Source organism: Bos javanicus, chromosome 1, assembly GCF_032452875.1.
Source record: "Bos javanicus breed banteng chromosome 1, ARS-OSU_banteng_1.0, whole genome shotgun sequence".
NCBI classification, from domain to species: domain Eukaryota; kingdom Metazoa; phylum Chordata; class Mammalia; order Artiodactyla; family Bovidae; genus Bos; species Bos javanicus.
Window position 1 is genome coordinate 121,329,142 of NC_083868.1, and position 26,951 is coordinate 121,356,092.

Genomic DNA, 26,951 nt, shown 5'->3' on the forward strand with positions numbered 1-26,951 from the left:
CAATGCATGACAGCATTTCCTTTCTTAAGGCTGAATTATATGTATAGACTACATTTTCTGTGTCAATTTCTTCATCAGTGGACATTTAGATTGGGTCCACAGCTTAGCTATTGTGAATAATGCTGCAATGAATGTGGAGGTGTAGATTTCTCTTTGAGATTCTGATTTCAGCTGTTTTAGATATATACCCAGAAGTGGAATTACTGGATTAAACATATATTCTTGATATAATTTTCTTCTATATCTACCATGCTTCTGTGAGCACCACCACAAAATTCCCAGATGTTATTGCACATAACATTGCTTCTGACCAAGGGATGTTTCTCTGCAAAGGAAGGGGAACAGTGGGCTCACTCTCAGGGAGTTCTCTGATCTAATTGCAAACTCCATCACCCAGATGAAGTGGAACTGAAAGAAGGGTGAATGGCCTAATAAAGATAGTTATGATATTTGATAGAATAGCAGGTAAAGTTGAAATGTTCTCCTACAGCATGTAGTATATTCTTTGAATCAACCACACCTAATAGGATGCTAGTTATTTCAAAGCCATTATTCACAAGTCCTGGATCCAAGAAGTAGAAGTGAAATATGTCCCTCTCACTAGTACACAAAATAACCCATTCAGAGACATTTCTCTTTTAGTTTCTGCAATCTTGCCCAAGTATCTACTATGACACCCCAAAACGGGCCCATTAAACTGGAAGTTAAATCTACAACCTGACCATTTTCAGAGACACAAAGGCTCATACCTCTGAAATAAAAGGCATCAACGAGGTTATAGTATTACATGTTGTTTGTTGTTTAGTCACTAAGTCGCATCTGACTCTTTTGTGACCACACTGTATTATAGGGGTGATTATTTCAAATCAACAAGGGAAAACCGGGTTGCTGCTCTAAAATAAGAGCAAGAAATACCATGGGATTCTCTGGAGTTCATTTCTTCCCTGGCCCATAAAAATGACTCGTCTAATAAAGGCAAAACCATTAAGAATTCAGACACTTCTGTAATTAAGGTTTGGGATGCTTCTTGATGTAAAGAATCCTGACCAGATGATCTGAGAGCAAGGGTAACATAAAATGAGTAGTGGGGAGAGTAACAATATAACAAGTAACAAGAGTAGCAAGTAACAGGCTGATCTGAGAGCAAGGACAGCATAGAATGAGTAGTGGTAAGTATCAATGATACCCTTATAGCCATACCCTCAGAACTGAGGACTCTAGTAGCTGTTCATGAATATGTGTCTATACTTATATATATATATATATATATATATATAAAACGTACATATTCAAGGATTATATATATATATATATATATATACTTCCATTTCCCCCTCCACACTTTTTATTATTTTGTGTAAGGAGTATAAAGGTCAGTTCATATGTCACCAGACCCCACGAGCTTGACATCTGGATCTAATGGGCAGGATTAGAAATTTCTTGTAGATTCTGAGTGTGAGAATAATACAATGTTGGAGAAAAGGCAAGAGCATTTCAGTTTGTATGATGAGTGACAGTCACATATTAGACAGAAACATGACCTTTTAATATTGATATGAAACTTACATGTGGGCAAAACAATGACAGTCGCTGCTGAGTAAACCAAAGGAGGAGCGAGCTGGTCCTGAGTCTGGTTTCATTCAGAGTCAGTGCCGCTCTGTATTTCAGGTGAAGTAATCCCTCAATCTTTCACTTCCCAGGTTCCCCTGTGAGCTGATTTCCTGCCTGGTTCAGCCAGTGGAAGGTTCCAAAGACAGCTGAAGAAAGGGAGAGCAAGTAGGATATTTCTGCCCCTTTAACCCAGACACCTCCAGTAGCACTGGGGCTTCTCTGTGGTCTCAGCTCCCATTTGACAGTTTTAGCTCCTACCTCATGACTTGATGCTGTAACATCTCTTATCCCCCCTTTCCCCTCTAGTCTGGAGGCAGTGGCCTCCAGCTGTTGCTAATCTGCAGGGTAACTCACCCTCACTTGTTTGGTTTCTTAGCTTTCTCCTTCACAAGTAAAACCAATTCTTATATTAAATTCTCTATATTTTAAATATTATGAATGATTTCTACTTTTGCAGTTGGGAACTGAGTGATACATAAGCCCACTGCGATACTAAAGCACCAAATATTCTCTTGTGACCTTGGTAAACACTATCTATTCTTACACTGAGGACATTATCCTTGTGGTAAGATTCAAGTTCTTCCCTGGTAGCATCTTTATTTGCAATGCTTGTGTTATTTTAGAAATATTTTTTGGTATTTGTTTTACTTACTAACTTTTTAAAGTAGGTAGTACATGCATATGGTACAAAATTCAAGTAGTAAAAATGGATATAAGATGAAAAAGCACTTTTCCCCCCAATTTCTGATTCATCCATCTCCCCCAGTGATGACATACACTGTCATTGTTTTCTTGTGTTTTCTTCCAGAGAATGCACATACAAACACATAGACACACATAGAGTAATTTATGATGCACACTCTTCTGCACCTTATTTTTTTTGTTCTACAATATAATGGGAATTTTTTTTCTGTATCACTACATAAACAGCAACATCATTCTCTCCAATAATAGCACAATATTCTATTGCATTGAACAGCCCCAATGTTCAGTGCACAGTTGTTCCCATTATTTCGCCATTGCTAACAATGCTGCAGGGTAACTCCTTGCATATGAGGCAAATTACACCATCAGATGGAAGGAGACAATATCTCTGAATTATCACTTGGAGAAAATTCTCCCCTCTAAATAGTTCCCTCTCAGATTTTTCTAAAATTAAAGGTTCAAAAACCCATCTGCCTTGAATTTTGACATGAGTGAGCAGGAAATTTTTATTAATTCACTCTGTTTGCTGAGTTGTTTGTTAGGTAGCAGGATATAATTACCTCCAACTAATACAACAAACGAAAGCAGTGAATATACTTTATACTTTGAAAAAGTCTGGGGATAAAGGAAGAAAGACACACAACCAATAATGGTGGAATATATACAATAAAAAAATGAAGAACATTGCCAAAGTGGAAAAGAATGACATCAAAGGAACAGGGGTCTAACTTTTCATTCTTCATTACTAGGAGGGAAAAGGTAAACTATTTTTTCCCCAAGAAAAGGTAAGATGAAGAGGAAGGGGGAAAACACTGAAATAGCTATTAAACTTTATTTTGATCTTTTGGGATAAATTGTAGGGAAAATAATCTCTGGTAGGGAGTTAGAAATAATACAGTGGGAGGGTAGTTATATTACTAATAAGACTGGAAAATGCTTGTATACTGACAAAGTTAGTGAACTAGGAATTTTTGTTACTAGGTGCATGACTGCATCATTGAGATTAGATAGCCTAAAAATGTAAGTGATCTAATTAACATGATTTTCAGATGTTCTTCAAAAATGGAAGTACATAAAGTATGCAAATAGGCTATGAGAGAGAAGATCACAGGAGTAAAACATTGTAGGGTGGCAGTAAGACAGTTGAATAACCTCAAACTTCATGCATTCACATTAAGTAGGGGTGTAAATGTCCTAAAAACTGGAGTAACAGAATAAAGTACTACAAAAGGGGTGGGGAACTAGAGGTCATGAGAGGATGAAGAACACAGTAGATAGAATGTGAAATAAAATACATTTAGGGAGAATATCTTTGAGTCAGAGAGTATTTTAGAATTCCAAATTCTATGAGCAAAACAAGATGATGAAACCCAAATTGCAACTGAAATAGAGTGGAGTCTAGCTCACTGTAGTTATGGATGCTAAGTGACTAAGAATCCATTACTTGCATAGCTACTAGGCTTGCCAGATAAAATTCAGGAAGATGTTTATAAGCTTCAGAGAAGATGGTAGACAACAGACGCAAAATACAGAAGATGAAACATAGCTTATCTCAGTTTTATACAAGTAAATATGCTGTGCTGAGTGTAGTGGAATACAGATCTAGAAACATTACTGAGAAGCAAATTGACTGCTCATCATGGCCCTTGATCTATTAGGAGTCAGGTTCAGTTAAAGAAAGGGGATGGAAAGAGCACTTGAAGTAAAGGTTAGAGTGGATAGGACACAATGTATAATGAAGACTCAGGCCTTTGATATACAATGAAGACCCAAGGCATCCCTGATAGCTCAGTTGGTAAAGAATATGCCTGCAATGCAGGAGACCCTGGTTCAATTCCTGGGTTGGGAAGATCTGCTAGAGAAGGGATAGGCTACCCACTCCAGTATTCTTGGGCTTCCCTGGTGGCTCAGCTGGTGAAGAATCCACTTGCAATGTGGGAGACCTGGGTTGATACCTGAGTTGGGAAGATCCCCTGGAAAAGGGAAAGGCTACCCAATCCAGTATTCTGGCCTAGAGAATTCCATGGACTACAGTCCATGGGGTTGCAAAGAGTCAGACATAGTGACTTTCACTTCACTTCACTTCAGGCCTTTGAATATGGTAGACCAAAGTTGAGTATCAGTTCCATCATTAAGTAACTGTATGACCATGAGCAAGTTACTTTAACTCTTTAAAGATCAGCATTTTCATCTCTAATATTAAAACTAATAATAACTACCTTATGAGATTTTTATAGAAATGAAATATAGCTTAAATGAACAGCAGCAATGATCTTTGGGGAAATAATAGGTCGTGAATATAGGTATTCTGGCAATAACCTGTGGAGAGGAAAAAAGAAATAGCATAGAAGAAGACGTGGCAGATAGGCAGTATTGATTAGGACCAGGAGTCCCATTGAAAAGGAAGTAAGAACTAAGTTGCGAATAAGTTATGTTTAATGAAGCAGAACACTAATAATCAACTTTTGATAGAGGAGAGGAGTAGCAATATACATGGTCAAAATCATATCTGAAATATAGTTTTGGCTGTGTGAGACACTGTCGAATTTTCTCATGCTAGGAGATTTGGTGATTTCTTCCCACTTTGGGGAAGAAGTCAGTGCAAGGGCAAATGAATATGTTGACTGACATGTGTATATAGTTGTGTTTGTATTGCATATACCTTCACCTTAATCAATAACCTCATCCCTAATCAATGCACAACAAAACCAACCAGTCAGCTGGTAAACCAAAAAACCATTCAGGGGCAGTCATCTAGTAGACATGAGAAAATAAAAATTTGGGTTGCTTGAATCTCATCTGTAGTTCATTGCTTCTTTACACATAAACTTTGGGAATAGGAACATTTTTATGAGTATTTAGGAACGTGGAAATGTTATATTCTGTGTTAAAGTATAAAACTGTATAGTTTCCCCCTCTACTTCCTCCAACAATGCATCATTTCATTTATATTAATAAAATGAGTGCTTCCACTGTTTTGTTCTTTTGCAGACTCTACATGCAAAAATTAGAAGAATTAAGAAAGCCATCCCTGGGATGAGTAGCAGCATCCTCTGGTCACCTAAACAGAAGCTCTTCCTTTCCTCCTTCTTCCCTTTTCCAAGTGTGTCTCTCTCTTTCCCTTCCTTTGATTGCAGGAGAAGTAATTTTCTCCATTCTTTCTTCTTCTGGGTATGAAAACGTAAATTCTGAATCACTCCAACTTAGGTAACCCTTAGAATAATTTTTTAAGCAGCAGGAAACAGGGCTATCTGGCTGCGCAGATAATGATATCAGCTGCTCCCTTCCAAAACAACAGGTGCTTTGGCATAAGAATGTATATCATCATACTGAGATGATGACATCAGTTCATACTTCAGCTTAATTATAAACTACCTCCATTAATCCTCAAATAATTAAACATTTTGTGTGGGCTGCAAGGTGAAATGTAAAGTTAAAGGTCCCTGGATATTTATTAAAAGGTTTTGAAAATGTATTTTCTCTACTCTGCATTTCTTTGCACACCAGCAGAATAAAATTTGAAGTATACTTCAAAAAGCATATTTTGCTTCTATCAGAGAAAATAATGAATAAGATAATTAATGAAATATAACATTTTGGATGTTTCTATGAGCTTAAAAACACCACAAGAAATGCTAATAACTACACAGGCTATATAAGATTAAGAATTAATGGCAAATAGTTTTAATTAAAAGTATTAAATATTTGAACTCATTAATATTAAAGTTTTGCATTTTCAATAATAAATGCCAAATACTTGCATTTACATTGCATAAAAAACAAATATTCAATCTAGTAGAGTCTGATATGGATCATTAAAATTAGATACACCAGATGTTTTTGGTAAAAATGAAGTGATGTGTTATGAAGCAATATTTGGCTCCTTGCTTATATTTTCAATATTTAGAAATTTCAGTTAAAGACTTTTGCTATACTATTTATGTCACAAGTCCCAAAATGGACCTATGAAACTTAAAATTTTACTTGATTCAGTAAAGAAATATAATAAATAAGATCACTGTATCCTTTTTAAGTTTAAAATATGGAGTTGACCTTCTTTAAAACAGTTGTTACCTTCATGAGCCAGATATGTTTCTAAGCAAATTACTGATATGGAATATATCCAAGGACATAGCCATTTATGAATCCATAAATTATGCATTTGTCATTTGTTATTGCTTAAGACTTAGCTGACATCTTTGACATGCATACAAGTGTCCCAGCACTGAGTTATCATATTAACAATTTACTGGAGGTGATTTTTCTGGAGGAGGAGAGAACAGTGGTTTACACAATTGTTTTTATCATAGAAATAGATATACCACAGATTTTAGTTATTTACCATACATAACTTTAAAAGTCCATCTTTCTTAGGTTATATGACAATTAACATAAAGTAAATTTTGTAAATTCCCAAATTTTGTGCATCATCATCTGTTTACCATGAAGACAGCATCACAGCTGTACAAAGTTGGTCTAAAGTGGATTATTTTTTCCATTTTTTACAATGTAATCAGTTAACAAGACTTTTTCTCTTGGTAGGCACATAATGATAAATTTATACAGGGAGAGTTTTTAGTCTTTACAAGTAAATCTCAGACTGAAAATTTTCAGTGGATTTAGCTGGAACATTTGGGTGACCATATGGAGCTCTCCATGGCGCCACGGGACCACGCAGCTATGAAATCTGATCACTATCTCCCCAGTGACAGCTGGGCCTTTACACCATCAGAAAATTTTCAGACTTCTAATTTGTCATAACTACCTCCTGTGGAAAGGAAATATGTTATGTAGCCAGATACAAAAACTCTTAGTACCCAGCACTATAAACAGTTAATTCCTTAACTGCATTTTGTGACTCACTGATGCAACTCCTACGCCAAAAACATATGGAGTCTTGTTCAGCTAGGGTTAGCCAACTGCTCCACCCATTCAAAAAGCCATTTCCACGGAAATGTATCCAGAGAAAGATTCTGTCACAGAGCTTAGCATTTTAAATACATTTAACTTTTAGTTGCTCTCAAAAAGTCAGTTATGCCACTGAGAGGTTTCGTCTGAGTTCTATTGGCCCTACTTGTCTATTTAAGTCTAATGACTCTTTGTTGGAGTAGTTGAATATTATGCTGTGGCTCCCAGACCCTGTTTCTTTCTACATAGTGAGGCTGAAACTGTTCATCAGCTGTGATTATTTCAATCTATCAATAGCTCACAGGTTTATGAAGTGTCTCGCCAGCCAACCAAAGAGATAGAGATATGTTGCTCTCCCCACTTTTGACCACTTAGCTCGAGTTGCTGCTTGAGAATCCCTTTATAACTGTTTCCATCACAGAAAGTGCTCTGAGAACTCTGTACTTTTTTCCTCAACCAAACTATCATTGAAGATTTTAAGAAGTGACTTTAGCTTCTACTGGTCAAATCCTTTTGTTTCGTAGCTTCTTGAGGTGATACTATGACTCACTTTTTAAAAAAAATAATCATGTATATTTGACTTTTTAATAGATGCCCTACCACAATCTTGCTGGATCATTGAAAAAGCAAGAGAGTTCCAGAAAAAACATCTATTTCTGCTCTATTGACTATTCCAAAGCCTTTGACTGTGTGGATCACAATAAACTGTGGAAAATTCTGAAAGAGATGGGAATATCAGACCACCTGACCTACTTTTTGAGAAACCTATATGAAGGTCAGGAAGCAACAGTTAGAACTGGGCATGGAACAACAGACTGGTTCCAAATAGGAAAAGGAGTTCATCAAGGCTGTATATTGTCACCCTGCTTATTTAACTTCTAGGCAGAGTACATCATGAGAAACGCTGGGCTGGAAGAAACACAAGCTGGAATCAAGATTGCCGGGAGAAATATCAATAACCTCAGATATGCAGATGACACCACCCTTATGGCAGAAAGTGAAGAGGAACTCAAAAGCCTCTTGATGATAGTGAAAGAGGAGAGTGAAAAAGTTGGCTTAAAGCTCAACATTCAGAAAACTAAGATCATGGTATCATGTCCCATCACTTCATGGGAAATAGATGTGGAAACAGTGGAAACAGTGGCTGACTTTATTTTTTGGGCTCCAAAATCACTGCAGATGGTGACTGCAGCCATGAAATTAAAAGATGCTTACTCCTTGGAAGGAAACTTATGACCAACCTAGATAGCCTATTCAAAAGCAGAGACATTACTTTGCCAACAAAGGTTCATGTAGTCAAGGCTATGGTTTTTCCTGTGGTCATGTATGGATGTGAGAGTTGGACTGTGAAGAAGGCTGAGCGCCGAAGAATTGATGCTTTTGAACTGTGGTGTTGGAGAAGACTCTTGAGAGTCCCTTGGACTACAAATAGATCCAACCAGTCCATTCTGAAGGAGATCAGCCCTGGGTGTTCTTTGGAAGGAATGATGCTGAAGCTGAAACTACAGTACTTTGGCCACCTCATGCGAAGTGTTGACTCATTGGAAAAGACTCTGATGCTGGGAGGGATTGGGGGCAGGAGGAGAAGGGGACGACAGAGGATGAGATGGCTGGATGGCATCACTGACTCGATGGACGTGAGTCTGGGTGAACTCCGGGAGTTGGTGATGGACAGAGAGGCCTGGCATGCTGCGATTCATGGGGTCACAAAGAGTTGGACACAACTGAGTGACTGATCTGATCCGATCTGATCTGAATGGCTGGCTCAGTGGGTAAAGAGTTTACCTGCAGTGCAGGCAATGCAGGAGACTCAGGTTCTATCCCTGGGTCAGGAAGATCCCTTGGAGGAGGAAACAACAACCCACTCCAGTATTCTTGCCTGGGAAATCCCATGGATGTAGGAGCCTGGCAGGCTATGTCCATGTGGTCACAAAGAGCTGGATACCACAGCACTTAGTACACATCACAATCTCTAATTCAATACAATGAAGAAAGATCTTGTGGTGGCCTTTCTTTCATCCTCCTGTTTATCCATCCTTACATTAGGAATGCAGAGATTAGGACTGTGGTTTAAGTTTATGACTAGGTGCTCCATATCTTTTGTAACCTAAAAGTTCAAAATCTATCTATGTCAATTTCATAGAACAGCTCACATAATAATAATAGCTCACATCTATTCAGCATTTACTGTGTGTTTGGCACTATTCTAAACACTTTACATGGACAAACTCATTTATGCTCAAAAACATTCCTGTGAGATTGACACAGTCACCATCATATTCATATTAGAGATGAATAAGTCAAGGTACCATCTAAATAAGGTCACACAACTTACAAGTGTCAGATTCAGAATTTGAAGCCAGGTTTTCTGGTTTGCCTGCCAGTGCTGTTATCATTCTACCATGCTAACTCTCAAACTAGGAAAATGGGGATTTATCTTGGCACTGAGATGAACAGAAAACAAGGATGAATTTTAGTAGTTCTGCGACTTTGAACCTGTCAGTAATGCCTAACACGGCTCCCGACATCAACTCTGTGATGCTGGCAATGGCACCTGCTCTGGGCCTCTGTTCCCTCATTTTAAAGGTAAACAAGATGAGACTAGTTCTTTCCTTTGCAGCAATAAAATGCTAAGGTATAGGTTCTCTGTGGGTGACTATAGTTCATAAGTATTCATATAGTGCTGGTTACTTTAATAAATACTATTTATCTTAATACTTTTAGTTTTAGTATTGTTGGTATTAGAACTCTGTATGCAACTTTTTAATCCATCCAGCACTTCGCTTTCTATTATTCTTCAATACTCTATTCTTCAGCAATTTTCTTCATGTCCTACATCAAAATCAATGTCAAGCAAAATATTGCTTTTATTTAAACGCATCTACTCTTCTCATATTCCAAACCACTTTTTCTTATTTATTTATCCATGTCAATCTCTGTTTTCTGACCTCAGCTAATTCATTCTTCATGCCAATCAGAATATCCTAATGGTATACATTAGCCATTCTCTACTTCCTTTCTTCAAGTGACCATTACATTCTACTCATGAAGTACTAAATCAGGGTTGAGTGAAGTCACACCAGGTACCTCAGCTCAACATCAGCACTGCCTTTAAACTGAGCTCTATTGTTGCACAATGGATAGTGCTTTGGACTTCTAAATTGCACTCTAGACATCCCATGTAAGTTTCCCATCAGTAGAAAATACTCAGCTTGCCAGCTTTAACTAATTCTTCCAAAATGTCCACTTTCAACTAATCATAGGATTAAAGCATATCTACAAAATACTTGCACTTCAATTCCTAGATTTTTGATTAATAACTAGGGACTGTAGGCCAACCAAGTGGACACATGAAAGACTATCACAGTCCACCCCTTGTCAAGGCACTTATCTCCTTGGAACATATCTCATTAAGTCTTAGTCCACAAATAAATACAATAACAAAATCATATTTCTTCTGAACATGATAAAATATCTTGGGAACAACAAAAACAAACTAATCATTTTCCTTAAAAGGGGATGAAAAGTCCTTGGGTGATGTTCACTCTTTTCCTTTGATTTCCTGCAGTTTAAATACTATGAGATAAAGTTAACTGTTACTAGTAAATTTTATGTTAGATGATAATGGGATAATAGATGGAAGAAAATAAAAATGTTTAAGATATATAGAAAATATTCATAACAAATTGAGGATGAAATATTCATGATTATAATCTTGTTCCACAGTGATCATGTGGCCAGAGCTAGTGTTTATAAATATCATCTTCAATTACCCACTCTATATTTCCTTTGCCCTCAGTGGTCATAGATCATTACTTATGACCTATGTAGGTCATATAGGCACGACATATTCCATGACTTTATTTCTGAAGGGTTGGAGCCCATTAGCAGTTCTTCCTGAATTGGGTTTCCATAGTTTTCTATTGACTTTACAAAAGATAGTAGGACTAAGAGATGCCCTAAAGGATCTTTCATATTCCAGACATACTCTTCCTTAACTCCATTGTGTAGTAGAAAACAAATTTATCTTATATACAAGCTAACACAGAAATCCACTTCTTTGTTGTTTCAGAGGCATGAGGAGCCCAAAGTGACCTTCTGATGCTCTTAATTTTCAATTCAGTGAAATCACCATTATGTCTCCAAGTAAAAGCTACTTTCCCTTTTGAACTAAGAATCCTAGACCATCAGAATATACGATTATGGATACAGGAAGCAAACATTTTTGCCAGTGAATCACTATGTGTAATAGTGAATGACATTACTCCCATTTACACTCTTTGATGTTGGACCTGGGATTGCTGGTTATAGGAGAAAGAACATCAAATTCTGAATGCTGATTAACAGTATATGCAGCATTCTGGAGCTTGTCTAAGTCCCCAAGATATTGCACAATAACAGAGTCTTCAAAGCTATTCCATTTTTCTGGCCAGCCAGCTGCTTCAAGATGATGGGGAACAGGGTAAGCCCAAAGAATTCCATGAGCATGGGCCTAATGATGTACTTAATTTATAGGAAATTGAGTTCCCTGATCAGAAATAATGATATGTGAAATAACATGATTATGAAGGATAGGACATTCTCTAAGTCCATGGATGGTAGTTTTGGCAGAAGCATTATTTCCATGCAAGGCAAATCAATATTTAGAACATATCATTTTTAGTAGACTAAAAAAGTACTGCTTCTTTTATGATGGACATATTTCAATGTAGTTAACCTATCACCAGGTAGCTGGCTGATCACACCAAGGTACGATGTCATATCAAGTACTCAGTATTGGTGTCTAATGAATGCTAGCTGACCGAGCTCTGAATAATAACTGTATCCAGGTCACTTCTGTGAGAGGAAGTTTATGTTGCTAAGCCTATGCATAATCTCTATCCTTGAAACCATGGTTACTCTGTTCACAAGCCCATTCAGCAATGAGAAGAGCAGCTAGGGTAAGAGATTCATTGGTATCCACAGCCAAAGTCATCCTTTGTGATTATTAAAAATCTTGCTTTGCTGAGGTCACCATTTGGTAAACATTCACATAGGACATAAATATCTTCATACTCTTTGACCATTCAAAAAATTCTATTCATTTATCTCCCTGCCAAACCTCCTTAACACCAGATTCTAAATTGTGTTCCTTCCCTAGTACCTGATTATTCAGCCAAACTGTTGGCCAAAATACCATGAGTCAGTATGGGCTCTTGCTACACTTAAACAATAAAACTTTATTATCTTACAGTACTGTAGGGCAAAAGTCTGATACTGTCTCAACAGGCTAAAATAGAGATTTTTAGGCCTGAATTCTTTTCTGTAGTCTCTGGATAGGATTTGTTTCCTTGCCTTTCCAGGTTCTGGAGATTGCTTGCATTCTTAAATGATAGACTTTTCCTTCTATCTTCAAAGCTATCAAAGGTGAATCAAGTCCTTATCATATCCCTCACATGGCATTACTCTGACCTATTCCACAGTCACATCTCTCTCTCACTCTTTTCTCTCTCTTTTCTTCACTTTGAAGGATCCTTGTGTTTATATTGGGCCCACTCAAGGTAATCTCTTTATCTCAAGGTACCTAATCTTAAGGTCATACTTGCAGAGTCCTCTTTGCCAAATAAGGTACCATATTTAGAGCTTCCAGAAACTACAGTGTATACATTTTGGAGACTTACTATTTTATGATAACAGTTTATCCTTTGTACCTCAAAGATTCAAATCCATACTATGTACAAAATATATTCACTCTGTTCCAAGGTCCACAATATCCCAACCCACTATAAGCATCAATTCAAAGTTCAACATCTCATCTAACTATCATCTGCATAAAAGCCCCCAAACTGATCATCATTGAAATCATATAAATTAGGTATAAGTATAATGAATCCTGGTGCAAAATTTTCTCCAGTTTTGAACTCATGAAACTATAAAATTATCTGTTCCCAAAAGACAGTAGTAGGACTTTCTATAGTAGTGATAGACACTTCATCTCAAAAAGGGAGAGAAGAAAACAAAAACTGAGTCACTGATCCCAAATAATTTCAAAATCCAGCCAGGCAAACACTATCAGGTTTAAGGTTTTGGAAACAGTGGGTCCACCTTCCAGCTCTGCAGTCTGAATTTGAGGTTCCACCCTCTTGTCTTGCGGTTCTACCTCCTGAGGTTTTTTTTTTTTTTCTTTTTTTTTAAATAAAATGATATCAAATGTATGCTGCTGAGCAGTAATATCAACCTGTTTCCTCCCTGGAGAGTTTTGCGGATCAGAAAGCTTTCTTTGTCTTTTTTTATGTTGTTGTTCATTTCAGTTCAAGCTGGTGGTGTTTTCCTTGGTATAACATTCTCAAGAACCTTGTGGGTTTCCTATATCTATCATGGAGATTGACTCCAGTAGATAAAGGTCTCTCCCATAAATCTTTCCTAGAAAATCTCATGTCTATTTTTTGGCTTCTTCCTAGTTGACTGAGGGGATTGATGAGTCACATACCTTATCTCTACAGAGAGCATTTGTGTCATTGAATGCTCCGACATTTTTATCTTCTTAAGACTTTAGCTAAAGATTATATAACTACACTTATTTTTTTTTCTCCAGAGTCTGCTTTTCTGATGGGGAATATCTTAATTTTATGATCTTTTGCAATTTAGATAGGCTGAAAAATTTCCAAATCACCAGGTTCTGGTTCCTCTGTGATTAATATTACTTTTCTCAAATTATCTCTTTCCTCTTGCATTTTACTGTATACAGCAAGAAAAAACATGACACAAGCTCCACATTTTGCTTGGAGACCTCAGCTAAATGTCAAATTTCACTGTTTCCAAATTATTTTTTCCATATGACTTCAAAACATAATTCTGCCACTAAACAATAAGAATTTCCCCTTTCTTTGGTTTCTAATATCGTATTTCTCATTTCTTCCTGAGTCCTCACCAGCAACACTGTTAACATCCATATAGTTACTAAAAGTTTCTTCATCACAATTTAGGTATTGCAAAGATAATTTAGGTTTTCTCTTCAGTGGTCCTCATTTCCTTCTGAGTTCTTAATAGTAAACTTCACAACACCTATGTTTCTACTAAGTATGTTCAAGTAATTTACATGGGTAATTTTTTATTTTTAAAAATTTATTTATTTTAATTAGAAGCTAATTTATTTTTAAAAATTACATTCTTCAAAATTCTCCAAGCCTCTTCTCACTGCCTAATTCCAAAGCCACTTTTACATTTTTAGGTGCTTGTTATAGCAGTTCTGTACTCCCTAGATACTGAAATCTGTGTCAGTAGGGTTCAACCAAAAACTTAGAACCAGTAGGAGATAAATATTAAGAGATTTATGATAAGGAAACTTTTTACATGATTTCAGGGGCTTGAAAGGCAAATATGAAACTCATAGGGCAGCCCAGCAGAAAGGACAGGCTATAATTTTGGGCATGGGGCTGAAGCTGTTGTCCACATGTGGAATTTTTTCTTTAAAGAAGCTTTAGCTTTGATTTTAAAGGCTTTCAGCTGATTGACTCAAACTACCCATATTATTTAGGATAATCTTAAAAGTTATCCACTTACAGTCTTTAATCACATTTACAAAATACACTTATAGGAACACATAGATTGACATTTTATTTAATAACTATGGATGGAAGGTAGCCTAGCCAAGTGGACACATCAAAAAGACCATCACAATATGTTAAGTGTCAATATGACTTTTCTTGTATTAATCTTTCCTCAGGCATGTACTAACTAAAACACCAAAGAACTTAATAAAAATGTCTAGCTACAATTTCCAAACTTAAAAAGGAGTAGTAACATCAATATGGCAGAGTATAATGATGAATACTCTGTAAACTGTTGACTATAGTACCGGGCACATAGCAGTTGTTTAATAAATAACCAATCTACTTCTCAAAAGTAGCAAATAGAGTCTGTGAAACTTTTCACAGACCACTGCAAGAACAAATTTAATTTAGTTATATATATTTAATTAGGACCTATAATGTCATATTGGAATTTTTCATTTACCTCTCTCTGTCTCCTTCTGATCAGTCTGTGAGGTTGTAGAGACTACATTTAGTCTTAAACCATTTCCCATCTTAGTTCTTCCTATTTTTAACCTACCATTAGTTAGTGTGCAGCCTATGGACTAGAAACTGTCTTTTTTGCTTACTTTGAAGTGTAACTATTGTTTCATATTCATAGCAATAATAGTGAGTTATTTTTCCTGAAGACAGTGATGACAATGATGACTATTTGCTATAGGTTTACAAATATGATTGAGCACAGTCTATTTGACAGTTACTGGGGATACAACTAAACAGGGCAAGTGACCACAATGGATGAGAGCCTAAGGGTGAGACAAATATTAGATAAGCTGACAAGTGATTAGTCCAAAGAGCAGCCCAACTAACAGTTCTTCATTATGTATTATGTTCTCAGTGCAATTTTAAGTACTTTAACTCTATTAACACAATTAAAGAAAGAATATGAAGTATTGTATTTAAAGAAAGATTAATGGAGACGTGAAAGATTCAGACAACATAAAAAGTTAATGGAGCAGAAATTCTACTAATCTGTTTCAGAATAATGATTTCTAATCTCTATTTTAAAATCCTATTAAAGGTAGCTTGTGGTTCAAACAGAAATAGCTATATTGTTCTACAGTTTCTAAAAATTAAAGTTGAACCTCTTCAACCTCATCATTGAACATTAAAAGGATATTGAGAAAACTACATTGGCAATGTAACCAAAGTTCGACCTTAGCACTTTCGTTGAGCATGGCAACTGAATGCAGAGTCTTGCTGCCACATTGGAGGTTGGTATGATATGGGATAAATCAAGCACACCCTAAGTACAGTGATTAAAATGAAATCCATTTACTCGTATATGTTTCCTGGCTTCCACCACTGCCAACATAATTGCCACTGCCAAGGCTTTATGTTCAATGAACTCAATCAGCCAGTCCAAAAAGTCACATGTTGATGCTGCATGGTGCCAAGCAAAGGGGAGAGTTTCTAGGGAGCTTGGGAGGGGGGATAGCTCATACAAATGAGCTTTTTGGCAAGATATAATCCCCTCTGGAAGAACCCCTACCTTTCAAAGAGCATACTGCATTTTGCTAGGAACAGGTCCTGACTGTGTTCCTTTTAAGAAATCCTGGTAAGCTTCATCATCACTGATAATATGGGTCTGATGGTGGCAAAAATTCTACTAATGAGTGCCTACTATCTCTGAGATGAGTTTTCAAGATGATCACTTATTCTCAAAACATCTTTTTTGCTGTTTCTCTATTCGAATAAAAACTTTTCAAATTTAATAGTCTTGCCATAGCTAAATACTGCCATAATTTTTTTCCCACTTCAAAGTTAGAATTTATAAAGAGTGTAAGAAAAGAGTATAAAAAAGAACAGTGTGTAGTACAAAAAAATGAACAGATAAAATAAAATGTTTTCTATAGTTAAAACTTAGGTTTATTCTAGGAAGCATATTTATTTTGTTTTTTACATATAGATGATTTGTTCTCTTAATTTTTACCAAGGAGCATTTTATTCCCCTTGTACTTTTCCATAAAACTGAACACAAAATTTTCTATCTTCTTATTTCAGTTTTCCCAGAGTGGATATAATGTATTCCACTGTTTTCATTACTCTATTTCTTTGGCATGTCACACTTGCTTTCTTGAAAGCATTGAATATGTTGTTTCTATAGACACTGCTAAATAAGTTTTTTTTAAATTATTTAGCTGGTAGAAGACCGAGAACAAAAGTTGATGTTTAGCAAAGTAGATTTTGTAATTACAAGGCTGTTTATAGTTTATTCTTGGAACATGTTGTATCTTGAATCCTTAGTATGACTTTGATAAATGGTTGGGTTTTAATTCAGTTTTATTGCTAAAATATTTTCCTTGAAATTGTGAATAGATATGGAAAGGTCTAATACCCAAAACATCAGTAACTTCAAAATAGTGATTTTTAGACTTTACCACCAAGGGAATTAACATTTAAGTTTTAAGCTCACATAAACATAAATTAAAAGCTATGTAATGGTTCTTTTTACATGTGTATATATGTATGGTGTGTGTTTAATTTTTTTTACACTGTTATGTGGAGACACTGTTTAATCAAGTAAAAAGACAAAATCTACAGATGCTATGATTTGTGCAAAAATCCATCTCTAAAATCAACACTCCTCAATATTTTATACTACAAAGAGAAACAAAAAAATTTACAAACCACTTAATTAAAGACATCATTTCCCAAGAAAAAAAAAATCACACTTCTTGTGTATTTCCTTAACATTTGATAACCTTTTCTCCCCTGTTCTCACCACCATCATCTTAATCAACACATCAAAAAGAGGCAAGCCTTTCTGGGATCTATGGAAATTTAATATAAATGTTCCTGAGCTAATAATTTCCAGTAATATGTAGAGTTAAGGAATAAGTGGATCAATCTAGTAAAGAATTTAGTCATCTTACTGAGGTGTTGATAAAAAAAGACTGAAGAGATATTCATACCAGCTTTCTAAGCAATTTCCTCCTTTAATTCTAGAGCTGAAAGATGGAGTGAAACTGTGAGGACATTTTCTTTTTCTGATTCTTTCTCTTCTCTACCCCACCCATCCCCAGTGGTCTATGCCTATCCACATTTAAATTACTAATCCTCTTTCTCCTTCTTTTTATGTAAGCCATTATTTAAGAGGCAATCTTGAAAAAATTATGCTTATAAAGAAAAATGTAATTTCATGGTTTTTGTTTATCCTAGGTCATTGAAGTTCCTGGGATGCTCTATCACTGTTGTTAAAGTTAGCCATTGCCATTAACCTTGTTCATATTATTTTTATTATTTATTGGGTTGAATGGGTTTGAATATCTGTACTTGCTATTGTTCAGTTGCTAAGTCATGTTCCACTCTTTGCGACCCCATGGGGGGCAGTATGCCAGGTTTCCCCGTCTTCCATTATCTCCCAGAGTTTGCTCAAATTTGTGTCCATTGAGTCAGTGATACTATCTAACAAACTTATTAGGAACAAGTAAATATTCTATTCTCCAACTTAATTACCTTATACTTTATGTCTTGAAAATGGAAGATTTTTGTTCTGATCTTTCTTGTTGTTATTCCTGAGGTGATGCTCAGACACCAAAGTACAATTTCCTACATAAGTTGACAAGATGTTCATGTAATTAGAATATTAATAGTTTTTCTTTGTTTCAATCCTTGCAAACACAAGTTTAACTTTTATTACCTTTTGTCTGGGGTTAGATGGAGAAGTACAGAAATTATGAACATAAAAAGTTGAGTGCATGCACTAAATGTCATCATTGCACTTCTTAAAGATTCAGTTCAGTCGTTCAGTCGTTTCTGACTCTTTGTGATCCTGTGGATTGCAGCACACCAGGTGTCCCTGTCCATCGCCAACTCTCAGAGTTTACTCAAACTTATGTCCATTGAGTCAGTGATGCCATCCAACCATCTCATCCTCTGTCATCCCCTTCTGCTCCTGCCTTCAATCTTTCCCAGCATCAGGGTCTTTTTCCAATGAATCGGTTTTTCACATCATGTGGCCAAAGTATTGGAGTTTCAGCTTTAACATCAGTCCTTCCAATGAATATTCAGGACTGATTTCCTTTAGGATGGACTGGTTGGATGTCCTTTCAGTCCAAGGGACTTTCAAGCATCTTCTCCAACACCACAGTTCAAAAGCATCAATTCTTCGGCACTCAGCTTTCTTCATAGTCCTTTTCTCACATCCATACATGACTACTGGAAAAAACCATAGCTTTGACTAGACAGACCTTTGTTGGTAAAGTAATGTCTCTGTTTTTTAACATGCTGTCTAGGTTGGTCATAGCTTTTCTTCCAAAAGAGTGAGTGTCTTTTAATTTCATGGCTGCAGTCACCATCTTCAATGATGTATCTTTCTTAAAGATAGTTATTACATAAAGATCTCTGAAGTTTTGAGGCACCTCAGCTCTTGCATCCCATTGGTTAGTAGGTCATATTGACTTTTCATCTAGGAAAAGTTCATCCATTCGGACTACTGCCCTTCATACAAGCCTCTAATGTCAGCCACCCAGCCTCTGAATTGCCCTCACCTTCCATGCTTGGCTTCCCTGGTGTCTCAGATGGTAAAGCATCTGCTTGCATTGCAGGAGACCCGGGTTCAATCCCTGGGTCGGGAAGATCCCCTGGAGAAGGATATGGAAATCCACTCTAGTACTCTTGCCTGGAAAATTCCAACAACGGAGGAGACTGGTGGGTTACAGTCCATAGGGTCACAAAGAGTCGGATATGACTGAGCGATTTCACTTTCACTTTTTCTTTCCATGCCTGGCCCCTTTTACAATCCATTCCACACATGCAATCAGGGAGACAAGTTAGATCACATTATGCCTTAGGATAGAATCCATCAGCAGCTTCTTCATCACACTTTGAATTTCAGATCTAAAAAACCCTGTATAATCTTGCTGTGATCTTCCTTTCTTTCTGATTTAATCTCATACCAAGGTCTCCTCTGCTCTCTGCCCTCAGTGGCTACCTGCCTGACCTGAGGATACACCAAGCATGTAGCTAGCCCAGGGTTTCTTCATGATCTTCCTTCTGGTTGCCCAGATCAACCACAACTGCCTCCTCTTCATCAGTCAGAAACCACATCATTTCTACATCCCAAAGGATTCTCTCTGATGATCCAGCCTAATTGCTCTCTACAAAGAGCAGCATCACCCACATTGGTTTCCTTCATAGCTTGTATCACTAGATCTTTCTTTATCCCTTCAATGTGTGCCTGTCTTCTCTAGAATATAAGTGCCATGAAAGCACAGCCCACATTCTCACTATCTACTCCCTTATCTGATATAGTAGTCACACTATAAATGAAACCTCAGATTATGAAGCCAATTAGGGTCAAAAATATTAGAGTAAGAAGCTGCATGCCATAATTATGGCTACAATTAGGAATATAATTACTATTCTAAATCAGAAATAATAAAATTGACTCTGTAGTTGACAGTGAAAAATCTACAACACATACTGTTAAATATTTTGTGCATATGTGACAATATTAAAAAGAATTAGAAGTCTGGATCTGGAATAGATAATAGATGATCATACCTTACACTGCCTTTTTGTATTCTCCTTTGAACTGATGGAGCCTAGTAGAGGGGCATGGTGGGAGGCAGGTAAAGCCCCTGTAGTACATAGAGCTGGACAGGAGCTTCTCTTGATACATGGGACTGTGTAGGAGAGGGTCTTCCCTCAAGACTTGCTCATTGCCTGGAAATTAGTTTGCCTTATGTTCATCCATCTGGGGTATGACAGCTAATTCATTTTCTCTTTAAAAGAAATTACAATTCTGGCACAGGTCTTAATGCTGTGTTCCTAAATCTTGCATTTTTAGTCTTGTTGAATGTTGATTTTTCAATCCAGTCTGAAAAGTTATGGCAGATATTTTCAAATCTAGCTAACATAAAACCTTGATTTTCTAAGATGCATTTTAAAATGTATAATTATATCCAGGTCTCTGGTTCATTCTTCCAAGTGTTAGGGAGGAAACAAGCATAATATTGTATTAGACAAAAAAATCATCTGTTCTTCACGGGTTTTTGAAGAGTAGAAGCCTAGTGATCCTGTCCTGAGATGCAACTAAGAAAGAGTTCACAGTAGACTTTTTGTCTTGGTGGCAGATTGCTGGAAGTGTTTTTCAGTGGGATTCAGAACATTAATTGCATCTTGGAAAATTTGTTATCAGCAGGGAGTTGGGGAATATGGTTCATCTGAGAGTCACATAATGTCCTAGTAAAAATAATTTCATAGTATAGCTGATAGGCCAGATTAATTTATACTTGAATTTCAAAGAATGGCCCCAAAGCCCTTTATTTCACTATCATTATGATGGTAGAGAATATATGTATCCTGTACTATTTTATTTATATTGCTTTTTTCCTGCAATGCAGGAGACCCTGGTTTGATTCCTGGGTTGGGAAGATCTGCTGGAGAAGGGATAGGCTATCCATTCCAGTATTCTTGGGCTTCCCTGGTGGCTCAGCTAGTAAAGAATCTGCCTGCAATGTGGGAGAACTGGGTTCAATCCCTGGGTTGGGAAGATCCCCTGGAGAAGGGAAAGGCTACCCACTCCAGTACTCTGGCCTGGAGAATTCCATGGATTGCATAGTCCGTGGGGTCACGAAGTGTCTGACATGACTGGGCAACTTTCACTTTCACTTGTATAGAATAAGCATATAATTATGTAATTCATACCCTTAAAAGCCTCTTCTCTTACATTATCCCTGATTCTAACCTCCTTTGTTATTATGGAAAAATAATTTCAAAAATTTCTCTAATATATGTAACAATATACACATATTGTTTGGACAAAAGGTAAACACATTTGCTTTCAAGATTTAGTTAACATATACTGCATCTGTAGATTATGTATTCTGTCTCCAATCCATCTGCAAAAGTTCATTAATACCTAGAAAACAATCATTGCCAGTCCTAGCCAGAAGCAAATGGAATGTAAAGAATATACAATTATATTTAGAGGCGACTTGTAGAACCAGGGCTAATTCTGAAACAAGTTTCTCCTAACAAATATCCCTTCAAATACAAGCCATTTTATGCAAAATGGCTTTTATGATTTGTTGTTTACTTTTGCAGATATCTCACTTTGGTGTCCTAGATGATAAGACTGGAGCCTGGTATCTTGCAAACAAACCTAGAAAAGGCTGGTGTTGATGTTTAGTTGCTAAGTCCTGTCTGATTCTTTTGTGACCCCATGAACTGTAGCCTGCAAAGCTCCTCTATCCATGGGATTTATTGGGCAAGAATACCGGAGGGGGTTGCAATTTGCTTTTCCAGGGAATCTTCCCAACCCGGGGATTGAACACAGGGATCGAACCCAGGGATCAAATCTGTGTCTCCTGCATTGGGAGGCAGATTCTTTACAGCTGAATCACCAGGGAAATTAGGGAAACACCTAGAAAAGGTAAGCTTTCCCAAATACTTATTACCACTGAAGATGGTAGCTTAGCTCCAGGCTTGTGAAAAGCAAGGCTCTAATTCAAGATATGCTGAGGGTGAAGTCACTTTTCAGTAATTGATTCCTTAGACAAGATCAATAGGTGGTATTTTTATATTGGATAGCCTCAGCTTTTATACAATAAATAAAATTCAAACATTATTTTTAATCAGTTGAACAATGAAGATAGCATCTTATTACATTTATTTCACTGCTTGGAACCTCCACAAAACTCAGAAAATGATAATAAAAATCACCATCAAACAAAGCTTTTCCAATTTAAACATCTAAAAAGGTACAAGTCATTGCCTGAAATCAGATGTAACCTTAACTCATTAACCAGTTAAACATCCAAAAATGTCCCACCAGAAGGCTGAATATATATTAAGGGTTTACATTTCACACAGGGTGAGGCATTATCAAGAAGCTGATGCTTTTATTCCTCTCACACACAGTGTGTGTGTGTGTGTGTGTGTGTGTGAGTGTAAAGAACCCACTAGTTTCCAGTTTCCAGAAAAAGAGCAAAAAATACTCCTTATTAATCCTCCACTGGTTTTTTAAAAAAATGCACATACAAAAAGCTGGCCAAATAATAGGAAACAAAATAGCCTTCTCAGGCTTCTCTTTTTTTTGTTTTTGTTTTGCTTTTAAAAATTAAATACAGCACTTACCTCTTAGTTTTGGATGATTCTTGTAGATTTATGGGATCAAAAGATTGTTCTATCATAAGACTGATCACTAAAGAATTTTTATCATTTTCTGTTCTATAAGTCTTTTGGACTCTGTGGGAGAGAGAGAGGGTGGGATGATTTGGGAGAATGGCGTTGAAACATGTATAATATCATATATGAAACAAGTCTCCAGTCTAGGTTCGATGCACGATACTGGATGCTTGGGGCTGGTGCACTGGGACGACCCAGAGGGATGGTACAGGGAGGGAGGAGGGTGGAGGGTTCAGGATGGGGAACACGTGTATACCTGTGGCGAATTCATGTTGATATATGGCTAAACCAATACAATATTGTAAAGTTAAAAAATAAAATAAAATTAAGAATTTTTATCATTTTCTGAAATAACAAAATATTGGAACTGCTGACTTATAAAAACTCATTGATCTTCAATTAACATTGACATGCCATAAAAAAAAATGCTTTTCCTTCTCCATCACAAATATTTCCCATTACTTATTCATTTTCTTGCTGCATGTTGGTGATTATTATTTAAATTTTAAATGATTAGCTTGTTCATCAGGTTCTCTCAAGATGTTATAATTATAATAAAAATGTAATGGAGTGGTTTAAGATCATTACAACTAAACATGATTACTAATTCATTTAATAATTCCTTTAAATGTTACCTTGAAGGAAATAGTTTATATGTCATCTACTCCATGAAACTCCTCAGGCCTCTCTGTACACACACACACACACACACACACAGAGTTGGTTGTGTTCATTCTAGTGCTTAAAAAATACAGCCATTTCAGTGATCATATCCTAATTATAATGGTTCACATCATCTCTGTCTTCCTTACAAGTCTGAGTTCTTAAGGGTAGGAATTTTGTGTTTTTTATTATTCTTTCCTGGGATATCCATGTACAGAGGAACCTTGCAGGCTATAGTCCACGAGGTTGCAAAAGATTTGGATGCGAATTAGCGACTAAACAACAATATGTCTACATGTTGATATACGAACAATGTCCAGCATACTAGGCAATAATAAGTATATATTTGTTGAAACAGGTGTTTTAATTTCCTTCATGTCACATTTTCTTCTGATCATAAAATAATAAACCTTGTTTTAGAATATTTTTATAAAACACCTTTATAAAAAGAAAATTCATCATTTTTAACTCTCTCATCCCCAAGTATCCCCTAATATTTGCCTTAAGCAACTTTTATTAATTGGATTTGGTTTGTGGCTTTATATGAAAAAATAAAGGTTTCCAAATCCCAAAATGTCCCCTATGTTGACTGTGTTTCACTTCTTATGTAATAGATTAAATATTTTTTGAAGTTTCTTTTATCTGATGGCTCTGTTGCTGTTATTTGGGATCCATTTGCTCTACCTTATTTATTTTCATGCAGTTAACAGTTAATATTCATTGACTTCCTGCTACATTTCAGGTACCATAGTAACTTTGGAAAAATATTATTGAGCAAACACACATATCTCTACCTTCATGAAACTTAGAGAAGCAGATGATAACAATTTACAGAAAAAGTCAGGTTTCAATTTAAAACGTGTGAATCCTATTATATTATAGGTAAGTAAAAAAAGAAAACATGGATAATCTTCAATGTTCATAATCTAGACATTCAAAAACTGTGTTTGAATATATGCAATGTTTTGTGTGTGTGCATGCTTTTCTTATTCTGATCATATTATGGAAGGAATTATAATTTTCCAGCTAACTTGAAATTTTTCTCGTCATAAATTTAGGCATTCTTCATCCCAGCCAAGTTGGATAATCACTTGATTATGTTCCTGATTTGTTATTAATTTATTAAACACTTTATAAGTACTATCTAATCATCAAAATACCTTCTTTTGAAAGAAATCACGGGTTTTCAAGGGTTTATAACATTGAGTCTTCACTTTAAATCCCAATATTTAATATGTGGGAATCATATTAATAGTCCACATATGTTGAAAAAACTGAAACCAACCAGAAACAATTTCAGAAACTCAGATATAGGTAGGCAATTGAGAGCAGCATTTATGATATAGCTGTCTCTTTAATAATGGAACTGATAAAAGCATTTATCTTTTGATTTTTTTCATCCCTCAAAAGGTTTCTAGTTTATTAAACTATGTTTAAAGTGAGATTTTTAGTAATATTAAAAAATAACAATAAGTAAGAAAGAGAATTGAGGGCAAAAAAGCTTAAATTTAAGCCATGACTAATGGATTTCCAAAATATATTATTAATTTTCTAAACTATCATGATTAATCTGGGGTATGTAATAATTTCAAAAAAGTAATTATAGATAGTTTTTCAATATCTTATGCCACAATACAAATTTGAAGAGTCATGCACTCATTTATAGCTCTACTCAACTAGTCAATGTGCAAGATAGAGTGGGAAATTGATGTTAATAAATGGTTAAATGGTTAATTAATAAATGGTTAAACCATTAAATAATGGTTTCTTTTAATTAAGTTCGAGAAAGAAAAAAATTCTAAACAACCCTAAATATTCCAAATAACTTAATGGAGTTGCAAATATCAAAGAGCAATCTCAAAACAACATGGTTTTGTGTTGTTTCTGTTTGAGGGTTTCTTGTAAAAATGTAGTGATTGGCCATTTTAGATTTTGTATATTGTTGGGAAAATAATTAGGAACCTGCATATATACATCTTGATTGTATAAATTGTTACTTATGATAATATGTTCATTTTCATGGTCATGACTCTCAATGTCAAAATATGGTGTATCCCAATCCCACTCCCGGAATAAAAAAAAAAAAATACATGCACCCCTATGTTCACTGCAGCACAATTCACAATAGTCAAGACATGGAAGCAACCTAAATGTCCATTGACAGATGAATGGATAAAGAAGAGATGGTACACATCTACAGTGAAACATGACTCAGCCATAAAAAAGAACAAAATAATGCCATCTGCAGCAACATGGACGGACCCAGAAATTATCATACTAAGTGAACTAAGTCAGAAAGCGACAAACAAATACCTTATGTGCTCAGTTCAGTTCAGTTCAGTTGCTCAGTCATGTCCAGCTCTTTATGACCCCATGGACTGCAGCACACCAGGCTTCCGTATCCATTGCCAACTCCTGAAGTTTACTCAAACTCATGTTCATTGAGTCAGTGATGCCATCCAGCCATCTCATCCTATGTCGTCCCCTTCTCCTCCTGCCTTCAATCTTTCCCGGCATCAGGGTCTTTTCAAATGTGTCTCAATCACTTGCAAACCCATGGACTGTAGCCCACCAGGCTCCTCTATCCATGGAATTTTCAAGGGAAGAAAACTGGAGTGAGTTGCCATGCCCTCCTCCATGGGGTCTTTCAGACCCAGGGAGTTTTTCAGACCCAGGGATCAACCCCCCATGTCCTGAATCTTTGGCATTGCAGGCAGATTCTTTACCACTGAGCTACCAGAGAAGTCTGATAGCACTTAGACGTGGAATCTAAAATATGACACAGAAGAACTTATCTACAAAACAGAAGCAGGCTCACAGGCATAGAGAACAGATTCGTGGTTGCCAAAGGGGAGTGTGGTGGAAAGGGAGTTTGGGGTTAGCAGATGTAAGCTATTATATATAGAATAGATAAACAACAAAGTCCTACAGTATAGCACAGGGAACTATCTTCAGTATCCTGTGATAAATTATACAGAAAATATGAAAAAAAATATTATGTGTGTATATATAAACTGAGTCACTACACTATTGAGCAGAAATTAACAAAGTAAATCAACCATACTTCAATAAAAATATGTAAATATTTATATAAATATGTAAATAAAATATAGGTAAAATCTTGAAAATATCTTAAGTAATCATTGACAAACATAATATTGCCTCTGTTTTTTACTTTGGTTAACCTGTTTTTGGCTTTCCAAAGCAGATTCATTGAAACATATAGAAAAGTTCACAAATGTAAGTGAATTTACAAATGAACATTTCCACCTGGAGATGGAACTGGAAATCTCCAACATGCTCTCTTCTAGTCTTTAATCCCCTCACAAAGGTAGTCATTTTTCTGACATTTATCAT